At 35.2% G+C, this 21,067-nt stretch overlaps 1 long non-coding RNA gene across 1 annotated transcript; it reads left to right on the top strand.

Annotated features, from left to right (window-relative positions):
- The first annotated feature begins 17,750 nt into the window (after window positions 1-17,750).
- LOC113315214 lies at window positions 17,751-20,777 on the top strand. Its single transcript, XR_003342853.1, has 4 exons — window positions 17,751-17,893; window positions 18,091-18,152; window positions 20,007-20,067; window positions 20,501-20,777. It is a non-coding gene; the product is annotated as an uncharacterized LOC113315214 (long non-coding RNA).
- The last annotated feature ends 290 nt before the right edge of the window (window positions 20,778-21,067 follow it).

The following is a 21,067-nucleotide window of genomic DNA, read 5'->3' as shown; positions in this document are numbered from 1 at the left end:
CGCCATATATTTCGACAACCAGTCTCATAAATTTCAATAATAGTTTATTTTCCTTGAAGTTAGTTTCACCCTTTTCCCAATTCCATGAATTCGCTGGAAATTTTACAATTTAATGGGACAAACAAACAAACAGTACTCTTAATTAGGTCTAGACACGGATCAAGAGTGTGAAAAGAAAACAAAATGGTTTTAGGTCCAGCCCCGTGATTCCATAGCGCTTGAAGCTTTAAAGTTTCCATTGAAAATTTCTCTCTTTAACTTTTCTTGAACAACTCTTGAAGAGAATCTTTCTCTTTTATCTGCATCCCTGCTGTATAAGAAAAAAAAAAGATAATATTTGATCTCAGAAGGAACGTCGAATGGAGAAGATAACAAATCCTAAGAGAGATAAAGAGTGAAATCGGTGGTGAAAGAGAAGATTGAGAAGAATAAGAGATGAGACGACAAAAAGGCTTCATTTTCTTTCGGTTTTAGTTTTCTTAGGTTTAGAGCTTGCCGGACGTGTGTATTATATACCTAACAGACATGAGTAACGTACATTCAATTTTTTGATGTAAACCAAGTGTAAGTAATTAGCTAGGTGTAAATTCACACATAAGTATTATATACTCATGTTTTGGCTAACGGTGTTACAAACGACCAGTTAAATAAAGGATGTAAACAGAGTGTAATTCATGTTTTAATGTCTCGACCAATAGAATCCCGCCAAGTGTCCTCTCTAGGTTTACTAATTCCAAAAGCTTTTTGTAGGAAATACCATATGGTCCTAGGAAAAAAATATTAGGATGAGTCTAGTCCAATTGACCTAGTCAATTGTTTGTTTGGTCCTTTTTGTAAAAATAAATTAAAGTTTGGTTCTAAAAATTATGTTTTGGTCCTACGGTGATGTCATGGATGATATAATTGTCATTCTGTGGTGGAAGAAATACCCTTTTGGATAAGGACCACATATATAGTCAAAAAGTAAGAGAGAATAAATCATTTTCAGATTTACTTTCTCTCACATCCATATTTTCAGATCTACATTCTCTCTCCTCTTTTTTCTTCTCATGTTTCTGCATAAACAATGAAGATTGCGTGAATTCTAGGGTTTTGATTTTTGCAGAGATGATGAATACGATTTGCAGAGATGATAAAGATCGTGAGTATATCAAGATGATGAACAAGACAACGATTTTTTGACGAAGATTTAATGTTTTTCTTCCTGTGTTTGATGCTGTTGTGGTTGAAGAAGATGATGAACACGATGAAGATGATGAAAACGATGAAGATTTATGTTCTTCTTCGTCACTGCTGCTGCTACTGTTGAAGATGATGAAGTTCATTCTTGAAATGAACTCTGTTTTCTTTGGAAGATGATTATGAAAACAAATGAAGATGATGAAGATTTATGTGTTTTCTTCGTCGCTGATGATGCTACTGTTGAAGATGATGAATCTGATGAAGTTTATTCGTGAAATGAACTCTGTTTTCTTTTGGAAGATGATGATGAAAACAAATGAAGATGATGAAGATCTTGTTTTTGATGATAAAGATCTTGTTATTGACGATTATAAAGATGACGACGATTTTGATTTTTGATGTTGAAGATCTTGATTTTGATGTTGAAGATCTTGTTATTGATGTTTGATGCTCGTGTTAAAGATGAAGTTTTGCTGCTGTTGAAGATGAAGAAGAAGATGAAGTTGATGATGCTGCAGTTCATTCCATAAATGAACTCTGTTTTTTTATGTTTTTATATAGAGTTAATTTTCTGGAATGAACTCTGTTTTTTTAGCTTTTATATGGAGTTCATTTCAGGAATGAACTCTGGTTTTTGTAGGTTTTTATATGGAGTTCATTTCCGGAATGAACTCTGTTATTTAGCTTTTATATGGAGTTCATTTCTGGAATGACCTCTGGTATTTTTATCTTTTTATATGGAGTTCATTTCCGGAATGAACTCTTTTTTTATAAATTTTTATATGGAGTTCATTTCTGGAATGAACTCTGGTTTTTTTAGCTTTTTGTATAGAGTCCATTTCTGGAATGAACTCTGTTTTTTTAGCTTTTTGTATGGAGTTCATTTCTGGAATGACCTCTGTTATTTAGCTTTTATATGGAGTTCGTTTCTGGAATGACCTCTGGTTTTTTTAGCTTTTTATATGGAGTTCATTTCTGGAATGAACTCTGTTTTTGTAAGTTTTTATATGGAGTTCATTTCTGGAATGAACTATGGTTTTTTTAGCTTTTTATATAGAGTTAATTTCTGGAATGAACTCTGTTTTTTTAGCTTTTTGTATGGAGTTCATTTCAGGAATGAACTCTGGTTTTTAGGTGATTTCTGAAAAAATAAGTAGAAATTATCAGGAGTTCATTTTGACGAATGAACTGCTAGAAAAAATAAGTTGGAATTAACACGGAAGGGTACTTTGGTCCATTTAATATTTTTAAATAATTATGGACCAAACAGTAAAGGCGTTTGACGAATGGACTAAACTGACATGGGCCCAACTAAAAAAGGACCAAATGATATTTTTCCCAAGCTTTTATATCAATTAATTTGAGGGGAGTGTCACGCTCACCGTGCGACGTGGGAGATCATATGACTTAGTGTTTTAAAGGATGGGAGATATACAAAAAGGCTTTCGGTCCGAGCAATACGGGCGTATACCAGGCCGGGCAGTTAAAAAAAGTGAAAGCCTGAGCCCTCCCATTTTAAATAAACACGTCAGGCCAGACGGCCCGTAGGTCTGTAACAGGCTTTGGGCTCCATCGGGTACAGACAGACTCAGGAGGGTACAGACAGACAAAGTATTTTCAGGTATTATTTACACCCTTATATTTGGGTCATAGAAAGTTCAAAATTGGAGTTTGGGTCCCACAACCGTGCTTGACCGCATTGACCGTTAGGAAAGTTCGTTAAATACAAAAATGACCAAAATTATATTAGACTTCCAAGTAATTACTAACCCAGCCATCCTAGTTTCTGTTAGACTAGTGGCTTAGAAGTACCCATCATTTAAGGGCTGAGATGCATTTGAGAAAGATTAAATGTGCCCTATATTTGTTGTTTGAAGTTTGATGAATGGTTCAGTAGTTTAGGGTACCAAATACCCAAGATGTGTAACAAATCTTTGAGTTTGAATGAATTGGCTACACCTTTCAAATAAGAAAAAAGTAGTTTAGGGACGTTCACTTGGAAACGTCGTGGTTGATGATTTTGGTAACAGATGATGATGGTGTGAATATTTAATCGCCATTTATGGCATTATTCAACGGAAATAAAAAGATGCCCATTCTGAGATTTATATGAAATCTAATGAGGAGATGATATTTAGAGAATGGTGGAAATTTTTCTTTCTTTCTGATTCATTCTTTTTCACAAGATTGACATAAAATGAGAGTTTTCTCAGGTTAAAGGTAATTTCTTATGTAACTTAAAACCATATATTTGAGTTTTAATTTGGTTCAGCTCAATGTAGTATCAAAACTTTAAATCAATGTACATTGATTCTTTTCCTTGAGTTTGCTGTGCTTACTTTGATTGGAACCCATGTTTATTTTTGTTGGTTTGAGTGAAATTAATCAGTTGATTCATGAAAATTTCTGTGTTTAAGTGTAACAATTTGTTCGATGAAATGTTTGTGAATGATATTGCTTTAGTATTGTCGGTGTGACCCTGTTTCCTAGCTATTTCTCCTGGAGAGTATATGATGTGATGTTGTTGCTTATATTAGTAGGATTTACCACTAGTAGTGGATCTGTATCACCATCTCAATATCATCAACTGGATGTGACGCTGTTTCCTTCTATATCGTAGAGTATATGACCAACTACAGCTTTGGATGTCTTTCTACCGCTTGTCATGTGAGGGTAAAATATTAACTTGACAGGTGGTGCAAGATCTAGACGGGAGCACGATATAATACTACAAGCAACTACACAATAATACAATCTTTTATAATCCTTATCTTATCTAGTCATAACCTAGTCAGCCCTAAGGGCATAAATTCGAACACCAGAATCCATTAAAGTTACGGCAACAGATCCCTTGAAACACCTTCTAACAACCCAATTTCAGTTGAAATCTCAGGCCATAATGCAACTCAAATTTCATTAACATTAACTTTTTAGACTTCCCTTGAGAAGATTGTGGTCCTCAAAACAAAACCCAGAGAGGTACATAATGTTCATGTGATGTAAGGTTTTGATGATCTAAATTTATGATACAAACTCCTCGAGGACATCTATATATTGTTCTCTACAGATGTTCATTGGAACCAAGTGATAACTAACTCAAATACAGGTTGTAGGTAAAACTATCGGGGAAGCAAAAGAGAAAACAAACCTGAAGAAGTCTGAAGTTGCAGTACAGAAATATTCTAGGAGAGAATCTGGTCTGTTGCATTTGGGAACATGTCATTCTTTCAGAACCTGGAATTTTGGATAAAGCAGAAGAGAAAACACCTAAATTTAACACCAGGCACTCATTTTCGGGGGTACCACCAAAAAAATATCACCAAGATGGCAAATATTTGTTAATAAAAAGGAGATACAAATCCCGACGTCCGCACCTGCGAGGCCAAGTCTTCGGATCAGAATTTTCTATACAATAGATAATAGAGATGAAAATTGATCACTTACCTCACAGAAAAGGGTGTATTCATAACTGCAAAATATAATGCATCACCAAACAACAAATTAGTAGGTTTTTCTTGCTAAAAAAAAAGACTAAGGAAGGCGATTGTAAGTGATGACAATTCTAAATAAACCTAATATCTGAAAAATTTATGCAACCGCTGAATGTAACAAAAAGAAGCGGTGCGGCTACGATGTGGTCGGGCCACATACTTCAAGTATGTGACCCCTCTTAATTTTGTGACACATATTATCAAGGACGGACCTAGGAAGGCTAAATTTTCTTGTAAGGCCCGGGCTTGAAGCCTTGGTGGAGTAGAATTTTTTTTTTTTGGCTTGTGGACTGGCAGGACTACCCGGGCTAAAGCCCCCTTTAACCCAGCTGTAGGTCCGTCAGTGCATATTATAAAGAAAAAAGTAAAGTCTTAAAACAGTTAAATACCAGAAAGTGGAACTAATTTTTTTTCTTAACTCCCTATTTTTTCTCAAAAAGTAAAATGTTGACAGAGATTTAGAGGGGACGGGTTTTTAGTTGTAATAGGTGTCACAAAACTAAGAGGGGCCACATACTACCCGACCATATCATATTCTTTTCATTGATAGCAGTAAAAGGAGAGAAAAAAAAAGTAATTTTTCGCTACTCACTTTGACATATGATATAGAAAAGAGCCGGAGGGCTATCTTCTAGCTAGCTTGTCCAAGTCCTCCTCATTGATATTTTATTCTCTCTTGTATTAAGGTAAGAACTTTAATAATGCTTAACAATAAGCTCTGGTTGGAAGTGCATAACAGAACATATATCAAGTAAGAACTTTAAGTTATAAAATCCTAAAGATGACTTATTTAAAAGGGTGAACAAAATAACACTCATAAGGGAAACCGTCTAGCCACATATATTTTAAATGGATGAATGTAAAGAGAGACATAGATAACGCTTATTTATATCTCATCTTACCTTGGCCTTTCAACTTTTAAATAATTTCATGCAAATGTGCAACATAAAGTCAATTTATGTCGCATATCTGAATCAAGTTTACATATATGGTTTTACAAAATTTAAAAGTTTCCCTTGCATTGCGGGATAACAAATTACGGCCTATTCCAACATGGCAAGGAGGTAAAATCTGTCACTTAATTCTAAAATGATCTTAACCACTACGAAGATAACCAATCTCTAGAAAACACATACAAAAAAAGAACACCCAAATTTCAAAAATCAAAAGGGTTACCTTAAGCAGTATGGTTTCAGCACGAAAAGCTCCAGGATGTTCTTTTCTGTTGAATCCAAATCAACCCAGAAATATCACCCATCAAAACCAATTCTTGCTGTAGATTCAAATTCGACATAACCCATCTTGAATTCAGCATCATCTCTCAGATCACGCTTTTACGAATAGAAATCTCTGATTTCTCTTGATTCAAACTCGACAGCCACAGCAGCTGCTCATCTCTCACTTACACTGCAAAAAGAAGAAATAAACACTAATCAGTACATTAAAAGACCCAATAATCGATCAAAAACAGAAAAAAAAAACACTAAGAAATGATAAATCCAATGCATATAGTATACATATAAATTTCAAGACCTGGGCCTAAATCCCCTCATTCTAATTACATAAGACATGAAATATTTGTTTAAAAATCATAGTTTCGCCTTATATTTCGACAACCAGTCTCATAAATTTCAATAATAGTTTATTTTCCTTGAAGTTAGTTTTACCCTTTTCCCAATTCCATGAATTCGCTGGAAACTTTTACAATTTAATGGGAGAAACAAACAAACAGTACTCTTAATTAGGTCTAGACATGGATCAAGAGTGTGAAAAGAAAACAAAATGGTTTTAGGTCCAGCCCCGTCATCCATAGCGCTTGAAGCTTTAAAGTTGCCATTAAAAATTTCTCTCTTTAACTTTTCTTGAACAACTCTTGAAGAGAATCTTTTTCTTTTTATCTGCATCCCTGCAGTACAAGAAAAAAAAAGGATAATAATTGATCTCATAAGGAACGGCGAATGGAGAAGATAACAAATCCTAAGAGAGATAAAAAGAGTGAAATCGGTGGTGAAAGAGAAGATTGAGAAGAATAAGAGATGAGACGACAAAAAGGCTTGATTTTCTTTCAGTTTTAGTTTTCTTAGGTTTAGAGCTTGCTGGACGTGTGTATTATATACCTAACGGACATGAGTAACGTACATTCAATTTTTTGATGTAAACCAAGTGTAAGTAATTAACTAGGTGTAAATTCACACATAAGTATTATATACTCATGTTTTGGCTAACGGTGTTACAAACGACCAGTTAAATAAAGGATGTAAACAGAGTGTAATTCATGTTTTAATGTCTCGACCAATAGAATCCCGCCAAGTGTCCTCTCTAGGTTTACTAATTCCAAAAGCTTTTAGTAGGAAATACCATATGATCCTAGGAAAAAAATATTAGGATGAGTCTAGTTCAATTGACCTAGTCAATTGTTTGTTTGGTCCTTTTTGTAAAAATAAATTATAGTTTGATCTTAAAAGTTATGTTTTGGTCCTAGGGTGATGTCATGGATGATATAATTGTCATCCTGTGGTGGAAGAAATACCCTTTTGGATAAGGACCACATATATAATCAAAAAGTAAGAGAGAATAAATCATTTTCAGATTTACTTTCTCTCACATCCATATTTTAAGATCTACATTCTCTCTCCTCTTTTTTCTTCTTCTGTTTCTGCATAAACAATGAAGATTGCGTGAATTCTAGGGTTTTGATTTTTGCAGAGATGATGAATACGATTTGCAGAGATGATAAAGATCATGAGTATATCAAGATGATGAATAAGACACCGATTTTTTGACGAAGATTTAGTGTTTTTCTTCCTGTGTTTGATGCTGTTGTGGTTGAAGAAAATGATGAACACGATGAAGATGATGAAAACGATGAAGATTTATGTTCTTCTTCGTCACTGCTACAGCTACTGTTGAAGATGATGAATTTGATGAAGTCCATTCTTGAAATGAACTCTGTTTTCTTTGGAAGATGATTATGAAAACAAATGAAGATGATGGAGATTTATGTGTTTTCTTCGTCGCTGATGATGCTACTGTTGAAGATGATGAATCTGATGAAGTTTATTCGTGAAATGAACTCTGTTTTCTTTTGGAAGATGATGATGAAAACAAATGAAGATGATGAAGATCTTGTTTTTGATGATAAAGATCTTGTTATTGACGATTATAAAGATGACGACGATTTTGATTTTTGATGTTGAAGATCTTGATTTTGATGTTGAAGATCTTGTTATTGATGTTTGATGCTCGTGTTAAAGATGAAGTTTTGCTGCTGTTGAAGATGAAGAAGAAGATGAAGTTGATGATGCTGCAGTTCATTCCATAAATGAACTCTGTTTTTTTATGTTTTTATATAGAGTTCATTTTCTGGAATGAACTCTGTTTTTTTAGCTTTTATATGGAGTTCATTTCAGGAATGAACTCTGGTTTTTGTAGGTTTTTATATGGAGTTCATTTCCGGAATGAACTCTGTTATTTAGCTTTTATATGGAGTTCATTTCTGGAATGACCTCTGGTATTTTTAGCTTTTTATATGGAGTTCATTTCTGGAATGAACTCTTTTTTTATAAATGTTTATATGGAGTTCATTTCTGGACTGAACTCTGGTTTTTTTAGCTTTTTATATAGAGTTCATTTCTGGAATGAACTCTGTTTTTTTAGCTTTTTGTATGGAGTTCATTTCTGGAATGAACTCTGTTATTTAGCTTTTATATGGAGTTCGTTTCTGGAATGACCTCTGGTTTTTTTAGCTTTTTATATGGAGTTCATTTCTGGAATGAACTCGGTTTTTATAAGTTTTTATATGGAGTTCATTTCTGGAATGAACTCTGGTTTTTTTAGCTTTTTATATAGAGTTAATTTCTGGAATGAACTCTGTTTTTTTAGCTTTTTGTATGGAGTTCATTTTAGGAATGAACTCTGGTTTTTAGGTGATTTCTGAAAAAATAAGTAGAAATTATCAGGAGTTCATTTTGACGAATGAACTGCTAGAAAAAATAAGTTGGAATTAGCACGGAAGGGTACTTTGGTCCATTTAATATTTTTAAATAATTATGGACCAAACAGTAAAGGCGTTTGACGAAAGGACTAAACTGACATGGGCCCAACTAAAAAAGGACCAAATGATATTTTTCCCAAGCTTTTATATCAATTAATTTGAGGGGAGTGTCACGCTCACCGTGCGACGTGGGAGATCATATGACTTAGTGTTTTAAAGGAGGGGAGATATACAAAAAGGCTTTCGGTCCGAGCAATACGGGCGTATACCAGGCCGGGCAGTTAAAAAAAGTGAAAGCCTGAGCCCTCCCATTTTAACTAAACACGTCAGGCCAGACGGCCCGTAACGGTCTGTAACAGGCTTTGGGCTCCATCGGGTACAGACAGACTCAGGAGGGTACAGACAGACAAAGTATTTTCAGGTATTATTTACACCCTTATATTTGGGTCATAGAAAGTTCAAAATTGGAGTTTGGGTCCCACAACCGTGCTTGACCGCATTGACCGTTAGGAAAGTTCGTTAAATACAAAAATGACCAAAATTATATTAGACTTCCAAGTAATTACTAACCCAGCCATCCTAGTTTCTGTTAGACTAGTGGCTTAGAAGTACCCATCATTTAAGGGCTGAGATGCATTTGAGAAAGATTAAATGTGCCCTATATTTGTTGTTTGAAGTTTGATGAATGGTTCAGTAGTTTAGGGTACCAAATACCCAAGATGTGTAACAAATCTTTGAGTTTGAATGAATTGGCTATACCTTTCAAAAAAGAAAAAAGTAGTTTAGGCACGTTCACTTGGAAACGTCGTGGTTGATGATTTTGGTAACAGATGATGATGGTGTGAATATTTAATCGCCATTTATGGCATTATCCAACGGAAATAAAAAGATGCCCATTCTGAGATTTATATGAAATCTAATGAGGAGATGATATTTAGAGAATGGTGGAAATTTTTCTTTCTTTCTGATTCATTCTTTTTCACAAGACTGACATAAAATAAGAGTTTTCTCAGGTTAAAGGTAATTTCTTATGTTACTTGCAACCATATATTTGAGTTTTAATTTGGTTAAGCTCAATGTAGTATCAAAACTTTAAATCAATGTACATTGATTCTTTTCCTTGAGTTTGCTGTGCTTACTTTGATTGGAACCCATGTTTATTTGTGTTGGTTTGAGTGAAATTAATCAGTTGATTCATGAAAATTTATGTGTATAGGTGTAATTGCGCACAATTTGTTCGATGAAATGTTTGTGAATGATATTGCTTTAGTATTGTCGGTGTGACCCTGTTTCCTAGCTATTTCTCCTGGAGAGTATATGATGTGATGTTGTTGCTTATATTAGTAGGATTTACCACTAGTAGTGGATCTGTATCACCATCTCAATATCATCAACTGGATGTGACGCTGTTTCCTTCTATATCGTAGAGTATATGACCAACTACAACTTTGGGTGTCTTTCTACCGCTTGTCATGTGAGGGTAAAATATTAACTTGACAGGTGGCGCAAGATCTAGACGGGAGCACAATATAATACTACAAGCAACTACACAATAATACAACCTTTTATAATCCTTATCTTATCTAGTCATAACCTAGTCAGCCTAAGGGCATAAATGTAATTCAATGTACACCATATCTCCTATATAAAGAAACGAGATATAGGTTACAGGGGGTTCCTTCTTCTCTCCGGTTTTCCCTTCTCTCTCGGCGAGCTAGAGCCTAGCTTCTCCTGTTCTTTCATGGATGAAGTTTCAAGTCCCATGAGGACCTCCATTCATGGATATTTGTGTATCACCACCCATAATAGTGAAAACAAAGTGGATGTAGTTCTTTAATGGCCGAACCACTATAAAATCTTGTCTCAATCTTTACTTTCTTCCCATTTATTTCTTATTTGTGAATGAATCTAGCTTGTTAGTAGTTTTCTAGTGTTTAAAGATTGTTGGATGTAGCAGTCAGATTTTATGCAACTACATTTTGGCGCTAGAAACAAGGAGGTATGAAGATATAATCTACCTCCCTAATAACAGCTCTATATTGTTTTCATAATCTCCATGAGAGAAGTGGATCTCATACCACTGTGTAAGAGTTCTGTTAGAATTTATGAGTAGAGCTCGGGCTCATTCACGATCCGTGGAGTCTTGAAGACCCTCGAAATCAACAGATCTGCACCTTTTTAGTTGATTTTATTTAATTTTTATGTTTTTTTAAGATTTCCTATATCTCCCTCAAGATGCTCAAGAGAGTAGAAGATCACGGTGAAAATGAAGTTTCAAACACTTCGGCACTTAAGCGATCTCCTCCATGAAAGGGCTGGTATAAGAATTGTTAGCCAAGGGGCAAAACAGTAATTATCGTTGTCCTCTCCGATGTTTGAAGACATCAGTTGATGTAATTTTTAGATCTACAATTTTTTGAACAAAAACTTTGAAAAACAAAGCTAAAAATGAAGATTTTGGCTGGTCATAATCTATCTTTCTTAGATGAGAACCGATTCAGGTTACATTTCTTAGATGTCACCACCATGATTGGAGAAATAGTTTTATGGATTTAATAACCATCTTTTATTGTCATGGTCGAAGGAGAATCAAACCAGTCATAGAGAGTTCCAATGGCGTTAAGATGAGCTCATCTCGTGCTGTTAGTGGTGACATACCAATGGAGGAAAAGAGATCACCCGATCTCGTGCAGGCATGATCCTGTATGTTACAAAGATAATCCTATCTCGTAAACGTAGGATACCAAAGGCGATAAATGAGGTCATCCGATCCCATGAAGGAAACACCATGATGAGTAAACACTAGTGTAGTTGCAGGAAATCCTACAACGCACCCCTTGTATTATCATGACTATGATTTCTAGATCTAAACTTATTTGATATGAAAATAAAAATAAAGATAATGAAAATAGAAAATAAGACACAAGATTTACGTGGTTCGATTAATATGATCTACATCCACGGGGTTAGGGATCTTCACTATAATTATTGAAATTACATTTGGTTTACATTGAGAATCTCCATTAATTAGTATTTTGAGCTCTAGGTTGGTAGAGGAAGAAGAACGAAATAATAATAATACAAATTCTAAACTTCTCCTCTCTCTCTCTGACTTTCCCTTTATATAGGTGTTTACATAGTGGATGACAGCTCATATGTAGTGGAGTACAACTCATATTATCTCGCGCCCAAACTACATTCTCGCAAGCTTCGCTACCTTCTCGCAAACTCTCTCTATAACTTCGCAGGCTCTATCTATAATATCGCAAACTCTTACCTTTGTGCGATATTTGGATCCTACATCTTGCCTCTTTTTCCTTGAATATTGCTTGAAGAGGGATCTTTAAGGAAAAATCCATTTTGTTGTAGTTGTTGGAGAGAGATACGTGTCGTTGGTGTAGTCTTTGATCTTTGTTGATGAAGGAACAAGCGAAAGAATACTGGACTTTAAAAGTACGTACTTGCCTCTATTCTTTTGTGAAGTTCCGGAGCGTTGCGAAGTAAATAAGAAGTATCATCTCTTGAAGTATGCTAAGTATCGCGTATCCTTGAAGAAGTATAAGAAGTACTAAATCCTCGAAATATATAAGAAGTATGAAATATGAAGTATCCTTTGAGAAGTATAAGAAGTACTTAATCCTCTAAATATAAGAAGTATCCATCCTTGACTGTAAATAATAAGTATTGCCTCTATTCATGCGAAATTATTACTCCATTTTTGGTGATTCTTGCCGAGAAGATAAAGAACATAATATGTTTTCTTGGTAATACTTAGTTGCCTCTGTTCTTTATCTATGAGGGCCTTGAGAAAGTACGTACTTGCCTTTGTCTCATGTTTTGTGCTCATGCGATAGTATAATCTCTTCAAGTTGCTTATAATTGTGCGAAATAATTGAGCGAAATGATCATATCGTTCGGAATAATCACACTCTGCGAAATAATCACATTCTGTAAAATTCTGACACATTCTGCGAAATTCTGACACATTCTGAATAATCCTGCGAAACTCTAAATAATCTTACGAAATTCTGACACATTCTGCGAAATTCTGAATAATCCTGCGAAATTCTGAAAAATCCTGCGAAATTCTGAAAAATCCTGCGAAATTCTGATTAATCCTGCGAAATTCTGATTAATCCTGCGAAATTCTTAATAGTTCTGCGAAATTCTTAATAGTTCTGCGAAATTCTGAATAATTCTGCGAAATTCTGAATAATCCTGAATAATTCTGCTAAATTCTGCGATATTATTGCGAAATTCTGCAATATTATTCCGTACAGTTTTGTAAAGTATTTATGCGAACATAATGCTTATGTGATGATTATGTTATGAAATGTGTATGCGATGTTTATGCCATGAAATGCTTATGCAATGCTTTTATGATGCGAGCATAATGCTTGTATGATGAGAATGCTTATCTATTGCAATGTATAGTTAAGGTTTGTGTTACTTAGCTCATTTTGCCGTCTAAAATTGATGTAGCTTTAAATTGCTTCCATTCTTCATTTCTATGGATTTTTATTTAGTGTATGCATTCATCTCCGTATAGTTATTTTTCTTCACAAGTTCTTACTTGTGTTTCATCTTTCCTTTTTCCTGCACTATTAGTATCTCATAATAGTATGATCATAATATCAAGTCTGCGCCATTTTCACTGCCTCAGCTTCATTTCCATGTACATATTCGCAAGCTTATTTGCTTACTCATTTTCTTATGTGGTCTTATTTTGCCTTCCTAGTTAAAGGTCTTATTTTGCCACCTCTTGTTATTGCGACAAAATCGCAGGACGTCTTTGCACTTTCATGCGAAACCCATTGATCTTGCCTTAAATTTTTCTTTTGTATTATTGCCTCTTCACGATTGTTGCGACAATATGACAGGCCTAAATATTCTTGCGACAATAAAGCCCCATGACGTTGCCTTCTTGCGACGAAATCGCAGGACGTCTTCACACTTTCATGTAATGACCCATTGATCTCGTCTTATCTTTTTCTCTAGTATTATTGCCTCTTCAGGATTATCGCACAAATATAACAAGCCTTAATACCCTTGCGAGTAAAAAGCCTCATGACATTTGCGTCTTAAGACACTTATCAGCTCCCTAATGGAGGGTGCCGCCCTTATCTCCCCCCTGGTTGCCCCTTCAAGGAGGCGTACTTCTACCATACAAGGTTAGATCCTCCCATCCAGTCTTAACAACCAGTTTTTTTTGCAGCCTCTTATCCCTTTTACCTATAGGGATTATGGTTACGAGACTGCACCCTAAGTGGGGTTTTCTTCGGGCCGAGTGTAGTATAAGCCAAGACTTGTCAAGAATGGCAAGGTGCGCTTCAAACGCCCCTGGCACTCTTGAATCAACCGTGTACCTCGGCGCCTTGATCATATCTGCACTCCTTGGGAGAGTCTTTATTACCTTAGTCGCCCAACCTAAGTCATATGCTTAAGCTGAGAATCCAAGGTGCCTATCCCGGATGGGCTTTATTGACCCCAAATCTCCATGACTCAGGTTCCAGGGGAGGTGTAACCTTTTCCCTGAGTCATGCTACATGTACCCCCTTCTATGACGTACTTTAGGTCTTACATTTGCCTCTTGCGAAATTTTATTCGCGAACTAGGGTGTACGCCATAAAGGTTCGCCCCATTCTAATCTTAGATTTTAATGGATCTTAGATTGTCTCTTGCGAAATTTTCGCGTTTCTTTGTTCTTTCATTATTTCATTCATCTTTTCATTTCTGTCATCTCTTTCATTCATTCTTTCATTTCTGTCATCTCTTTCATTCATTCTTTCATTCTCATAATATCATATCATTTGAATCAAAATAAATATTCAAGAGAAATTTTAATACATGGTAACTCTGAAATCTTTGTAGTTGTGAAATCTTTGTAATTCTGCGATTCTATCGCGTTTCGTAAATCAAATCAAAAATCTTTTTATTCTCTGCAAAAGAAATATTCTAGAGAAATATATAAATTGAATTTTCTCAGTTTTCTGTAATTTTGAAATCTCGCAATCTTTGTAATTTTGAAGTCTTTGTAATCTTGAAATCTTAGTAATCTTTATAATCTTTGAAATCTTTGTAATCGTGCGATTGAATCGCATTTTTTAAATCAAATCAAGGAGGTGGTACTTATCTTTCATGTGAGTCGTTGTTGTTGTCAAAGAAGTGAATAAATGCCTTGAAATGTATGAATTTCGCGCAGCAAAAAGAAGTGTGAGAAGTGAGACTTGAACCCTTGATTGCTTCTTGGATTTTCTCGCACCATACCAACTGTGCTAAGCCTCTTTTGCGAAATAATCAAAGTTCTTGCGAAGTAATCAAATTCCAACTGTGTAAGAGGCAATTCTGTATAAATTTCACATAATAAAAATAAACATGCGAGAAGCAAGAATTGATCACGCGACCTGCTGCTTGCATTCATGCCTCCTGACCAACTATGGTAACTCTCTCTTGCGAAATAATCAAAGACTGTGCGAAGTAATCAAATATCAACTCTGCGAAATGAATATTTGTGAAGCAAAAATTATTTGGTCGCAGGAAGAATCGAACCCATGTCCTATAGTTTGCATAATCCTTCTCTGACCATCTACGCTACTTGTTGGTTGCGAAAGAAACACACAATGCTGTACTTTATTCCATTTCTTCGCTTTTAGGATTTCAAAAATATGCGAAAAATTAAGCTTGATGAGGGATTCGAACTCGAGTCTTACAACTCACTCTAGCAAAGCTTGACCAACTGTGCTACCTCTTGTTTGCAAATTAATGAAACAATATTGCAAAATTATTCATTTTTCGTTATCTGTAAAAAGAAGAAAACTATGCTCGAAGGGAAGTTCGAACTTGCGACCACGAACGTACATATTGTTCTCTTGACCAACTGTTCAAGAATCTCTTTGCGAAATAAACACACAATTTTTTTCTCTTATTCTTTTATTCTCCCATGCAAATGAGAAGAAAATGAAAAATATGTGTCTTCGAACCCGTGACCTATCGCTTACTCGCTCCAGCTCAAACCATCTGTGCGAATTTTTGTGTGTGATAGAAATTGCAGCATCTGCCTCTTATCTTTTCTTCGTCCTTCCTTAACTTCTTTCACATTTGCCTTCTTCTCCTGAACATGAAAATCTTCCACTGAAACTTCCATTTTCTCCTTAAATTTCACCACAACAACTAATTTTTTCTCTCACTCTTTTCATGTCTTTGAATTGTTGATGATGTTTACTCCCTGAAAGTGTGATTTCTTCCATAAAATTTCCATTTTTGAACCTAAATTTTGTAGATCTAGAAAAATATGAACAGTAGCTAATCTTCATGAAAATTTCTTGAATCAACAAGTTATAGGAAGGATAAATCCTTTACTCGTTCCCTGTTTCTAGCGCCATTATGTAGTTGCAGGAAATCCTACAACACACCCCTTGTATTATCATGACTATGATTTCTAGATCTAAACTTATTTGATATGAAAATAAAAATAAAGATAATGAAAATAGGAAATAAGACACAAGATTTACGTGGTTCGATCAATATGATCTACATCCACGGGGTTAGGGATCTTCACTATAATTATTGAAATTATATTTGGTTTACATTGAGAATCTCCATTAATGAGTATTTGGAGCTCTAGGTTGGTAGAGGAAGAAGAACGAAATAATAATAATACAAATTCTAAACTTCTCCTCTCTCTCTTTGACTTTCCCTTTATATAGGTGTTTACTTAGTGGATGACAGCTCATATGTAGTGGAGTACAACTCATATTATCTCGCGCCTAAACTACATTCTCGCAAGCTTCACTACCTTCTCGCAAACTCTCTCTATAACTTCGCAGGCTCTATCTATAATATCGCAAACTCTTACCGTTGTGCGATATTTGGATCCTACAACTAGTCCAGAAAGGGCTATTAATCACGGTTTTAAATGACAGGTTAGTTACGTGAATGGAGTTTTACAAACAAATTCCGTCATATAACATGAAAATAGTGGGACCCATCATTTAACGCAAAAAAATCGTCATTCTCAAACGTGATAATTATCAGGTGTGTGATTTATTGAGAAACCATTATATCACGAAATAAATCTGACAAATACATTTAGTATTTATACTCCCACCACCAATTTTCTATTGCATACCCATAAGCGGCTAGCCAAATGTAACGCCACGTTATTATAAATCTGAAAATGGTTAGCCACCGACTAATTTAATAGTGAGCCTTTTCATCTAGTTCGGTAATGACCTATTGGTCACCAGCGGAGGATTGAACGACCGTGGGAGCATCTAGTTCCCATAGCCCCAGTTTTTAGGAGCCATTTCTTTTCGTTTAACTTCTAAACCTAGCGTTTTTCTGCGCCTCTCTCTTTCTCGTCTCCATCTTAGGAATGGCCATTTGCCCCACCCAAACCCATTCCCGTGGGTACCCGTCCCGTTCGGGTAGGGTTTTACCCGCACAGATGGAGATGGGATCGGATATGGGTAATACCCGAAAACTAAGCTATGGGGATGGGGTGGGGATGGGATTCAAGGTCCCCAACCCATACCTGCCCCGTATCTTTCACAAGTTAGGGGTTTAGACTTTTATTCAACAATGTGTATAATTTTTATACTTCCACCACTTAGTCGAGCTTTCTTTCATTTATCATATTCTCGATCGTTCTTGTACATTCATCACTTTCATTCTTTTTTTTTGTGATCAAACACATTCTCTAAAAGTTAAAATAGAGAAAATGAAGCAGATAATGAAATAGTTAACGTGGACGAAGATAGAACGGGACAGGAAAAAACAGAAAAACTAATAAGTCATTAACAAATTCTTTTGTTCACTTTAGATAAATTACTGAATTTAAGATTCTATAATGCGTCGTTCTTACGTTATTATTTTTGTTTGAATCATATTTAAGTTTTGATTATAATCAAATTTATGTATTAACTCAGTGTTACGTGTAATCCATGGGAAACCCGCCCCATATGGGTATTCCCCATACCTGCCCCGTCCCAATTCATATGAATAACGGGGCGGGGATGGGTATTTTTTTTACGAACGGCGCAGTGACTGGGATTGACACTACCCGCCCCATGACCATCCCTATTCCATCTTCTGAATCTCCTAAAGAAGAGACTGAAAAACTAAACCCCTCCATCTTTTTTATCTTGTCCACAAAACCCAAGCTCTCCAACAAACCCAGAGACAATGACAACAGTTTGTTTCTCATCAAACAAACACCTTACAACATGTATTCTTCTTCTTCGTTTTCTATTGTTCAATTTATATTTGATTAGATTTAATTTTCTTGTAAGATTCTAGGGTTTTCATTAAAAAATCCGATTTGGGGAAGACTATTGTAAAGACTCTACGGTTTTAAGTGAAGGGATTATTTTTTGAACCTGGAATTTGTTAGGGATTTTAATTTCTTCATGTTTGTTAATGCAGGTCGATCTGAATCGGTTCAAGTTGTTCTTTGTGATTTCAGTAATATGCATGGTCTTACCAAGGTACAATTGATTTCTAAATTTTGTTTGAGTTCCCTTTTAAACAATTAACATAGAAGTTTTTTTATTGTTTAAGATGTTCTTTTAAGGGTTTCTATGGTATGGGATTTTAGTTTTTCTGGGTATGTAGTGACTACTATCCCGATGTAGTCTACAATCTGAGAAGATTTAGAATCCGGGGTTTCAATATTTATGTGTGGTTTAATCTGGAATCTAGAAATTTATCAATTTTACATTGAGTTCAAATGACATTTTGATATTGGAACCCTCATGGTCCGGGTTCTGTTAAAACTAGGCCAGATTTATTATTATGTTGATATTGATTTTTAATTTATTTTTGTATTCTTGTTCTGATTGTTAATACTAAGATTGGGTTTGTGCTAGAATTTTCAATTAACTGTAGTTAGTAGAATTTTTCCTAGGCATATAAAGTGTTTGTGATATTGCCTCTGCCAGAATTGATGGCTTAGTGTTTGCTAAGCATACATCCTAATGTTTAAACGATGACATTGATCTTAACCAGTACTTTACATTTACACATTCCATTTCCATGACTGACAGAGGAACTCAAAAACTAAGTACAAAGAAGGAAAAAAAAGAAGAAATAATAGACCCAATTTTTAACATATATGACTACCACAGGCAAAAAGACTCCTAACATGATGACCTCTTGACCTTTTAGACTGCTAATTCTCATCAATTTCCTCCCCTTGCATTCCTCTGTTGCATCTTCCTCGATTGCAGGCTTTTGGCATCGTCACCCAGCAGCTTCTACCTCAACTCCTCAATGAATCCCCATTAGATGCCTTAGTTGAGATCTTGTTTCCTTGCTGTGTAAATTAATTTGTTCCGCAGCTTGAGAATCCTACTAATCCATAAAAAGCCATTAGAGTTGGTATATGGCTATCAGTCCTTGAGACATGAAATTCTTTAATTTAGTTAATGATGTGGTTGTGGTGCTTTTGCATTTTGCATTGACATTATTACTAGACTTTTTTTTAAGGAAACCCACCTCCTAAAATCTATAAATCAAAATTAAACATATCATCAAGCATCGAACAAAAGAATATACTAGTGTAAATTCTTGTTAGAGAGAGAAAGTAAGTTTGTTACTGTCAAGGTCTGGATTTTTGAGGATACAAAGCTGACTCCATTAATTAGGTCCAGGCTTGAGTATGGTAGATAATCAGATAAGGTGAAGTGGATTGATTGATTGCCAAGAAGCGGCTTGGGAACCAAATTCATGTTTATTTATAATCGTAAGATCATATCTATTTAAAACCGTTGGATTAAAAATAAAATTTACTCTCTCTTCTGAACTGGTGATCGCTAGAACTTGGTTGCTCAAACAGGTTTTACCAACTTAACATATTTTGGGTCTCTACTCTGTTGTAGCTTGAAGTAAATAGCTATTAACCTACTAAGGTACTCGCTATACATGACTTGGAAAAGTGTTGTAGCAACCATAATTTCGGGTAGTTGGAAACTTGAGTTCAGATGAGACATTTAGGCTTCCATTAATTTCAGTCTCTTCAATTTTTTCTTGTGTGGTTTGTTTTATGGATTGTGAATGTTTATCTTGACCGTGTCCAAGATTATGTGTGGTTTTCTTTCTTTTTGTTAAAACTGGAGATAGATATGAGATCAAGTTTGGGGTTTCTTAGAGATGGTGATAAGTTTCTCTGTTTTTCTTTTTTTTTTTTTGAAGGAAAAATTATTGTTCTAAAGATATCCAAATCTTTTTTTTTTTAGAGTAACATGTGATTGAGAGGTCACATATGCTGATTTCACAGTTAGGTTTTTAAAATTTAGGTCTCTTGTTTGTGGTTCTTATAATTGCACTTTGTTTTAATGCAGGTGGAAGCAGCTAAAATCTCTTACTTGGTGTGTGAGTGTTTTTAATTAGAAGAGATTTTATGTAAGCAATCCCTGATATTCTTTTGCATATGTTTCGTTACACAGATTGTCTATATACATTAACTGCAGGACTGCATGGATTGTCAATGAGATACACAAATAGGTTAAACTGTAAGGAGATAACTTCTTTTTCTTATAGTACATGCCAAAGACCACTGGATTAAGAATTGTACATTTAGCAGGTTATTTACTCATATCGAAATCTATCTGTTAGGTAGGTTTAGTTAATGCATGACGAGCAGAAATAAAACTCGTTCTCTTTTTACAGGTGTATATTAAGTGATTGAGTTTCATGAGAAATATAGGCTCTATGTGACGTCTTGCTTTAGCAGATACACCCTTTTCCACAATCTATGTACTGAGAGATTTTTCCTGGTTGAATGTTTCTTATCTCATAATGATCTTCTTAACCTTTCTTACTTTTTGCTTTTCAGGCGCTTAAGGAGGCGTTGAATTGTTTTGCAATAAGGTTATTGCTGGGAGCACAAGCGTAGAGCTACTGTTCACAAGCGCGACAATGTTATTTCTCGGTGTGGTCGAATTGTACTTCTGTTCAGTCAGAATTTTGTGAAGATCTTAATACAACTTCAGTTCATAGTGTATTTTTTACTTTCTTTTTGTTGGTGTCTTGGGTTTTTGGATGGATCATTTTGTATTGAGTAGTGAATATGAATGGTTTCATATTTTTAATAAAATTACAAGTTGATGCGAGTCGAATGTTATTTGAGTAATTAATAAAGTTAATTTTTACGGTTTCCTTTCGAGGTTCTTTTTCTTTTTGATTCAGTTGAATGAAAATCAGGCACATCAAATACGAAAAGGACATCATTGCTCGTGCATCCATGACGAACTGCAAACCAGTAGCAACTCCGGTTGACACGCACTCTAAGCTCAGTGCTACTTCTGGACCAGCACTTTCGGATCCTACTTTATACCGTAGTCTGGCCGGAGCGTTACAATAACTCACTTTCACTCGACCGGATATATCTTATGCGGTGCAG

The sequence above is a fragment of the Papaver somniferum genome, chromosome 10, assembly GCF_003573695.1.
Source record: "Papaver somniferum cultivar HN1 chromosome 10, ASM357369v1, whole genome shotgun sequence".
Classification (NCBI taxonomy): Eukaryota; Viridiplantae; Streptophyta; class Magnoliopsida; order Ranunculales; family Papaveraceae; genus Papaver; species Papaver somniferum.
The sequence above is the reverse complement of the archived record's forward strand: the minus strand, read 5'-3'. Positions and strand labels throughout refer to the sequence as shown.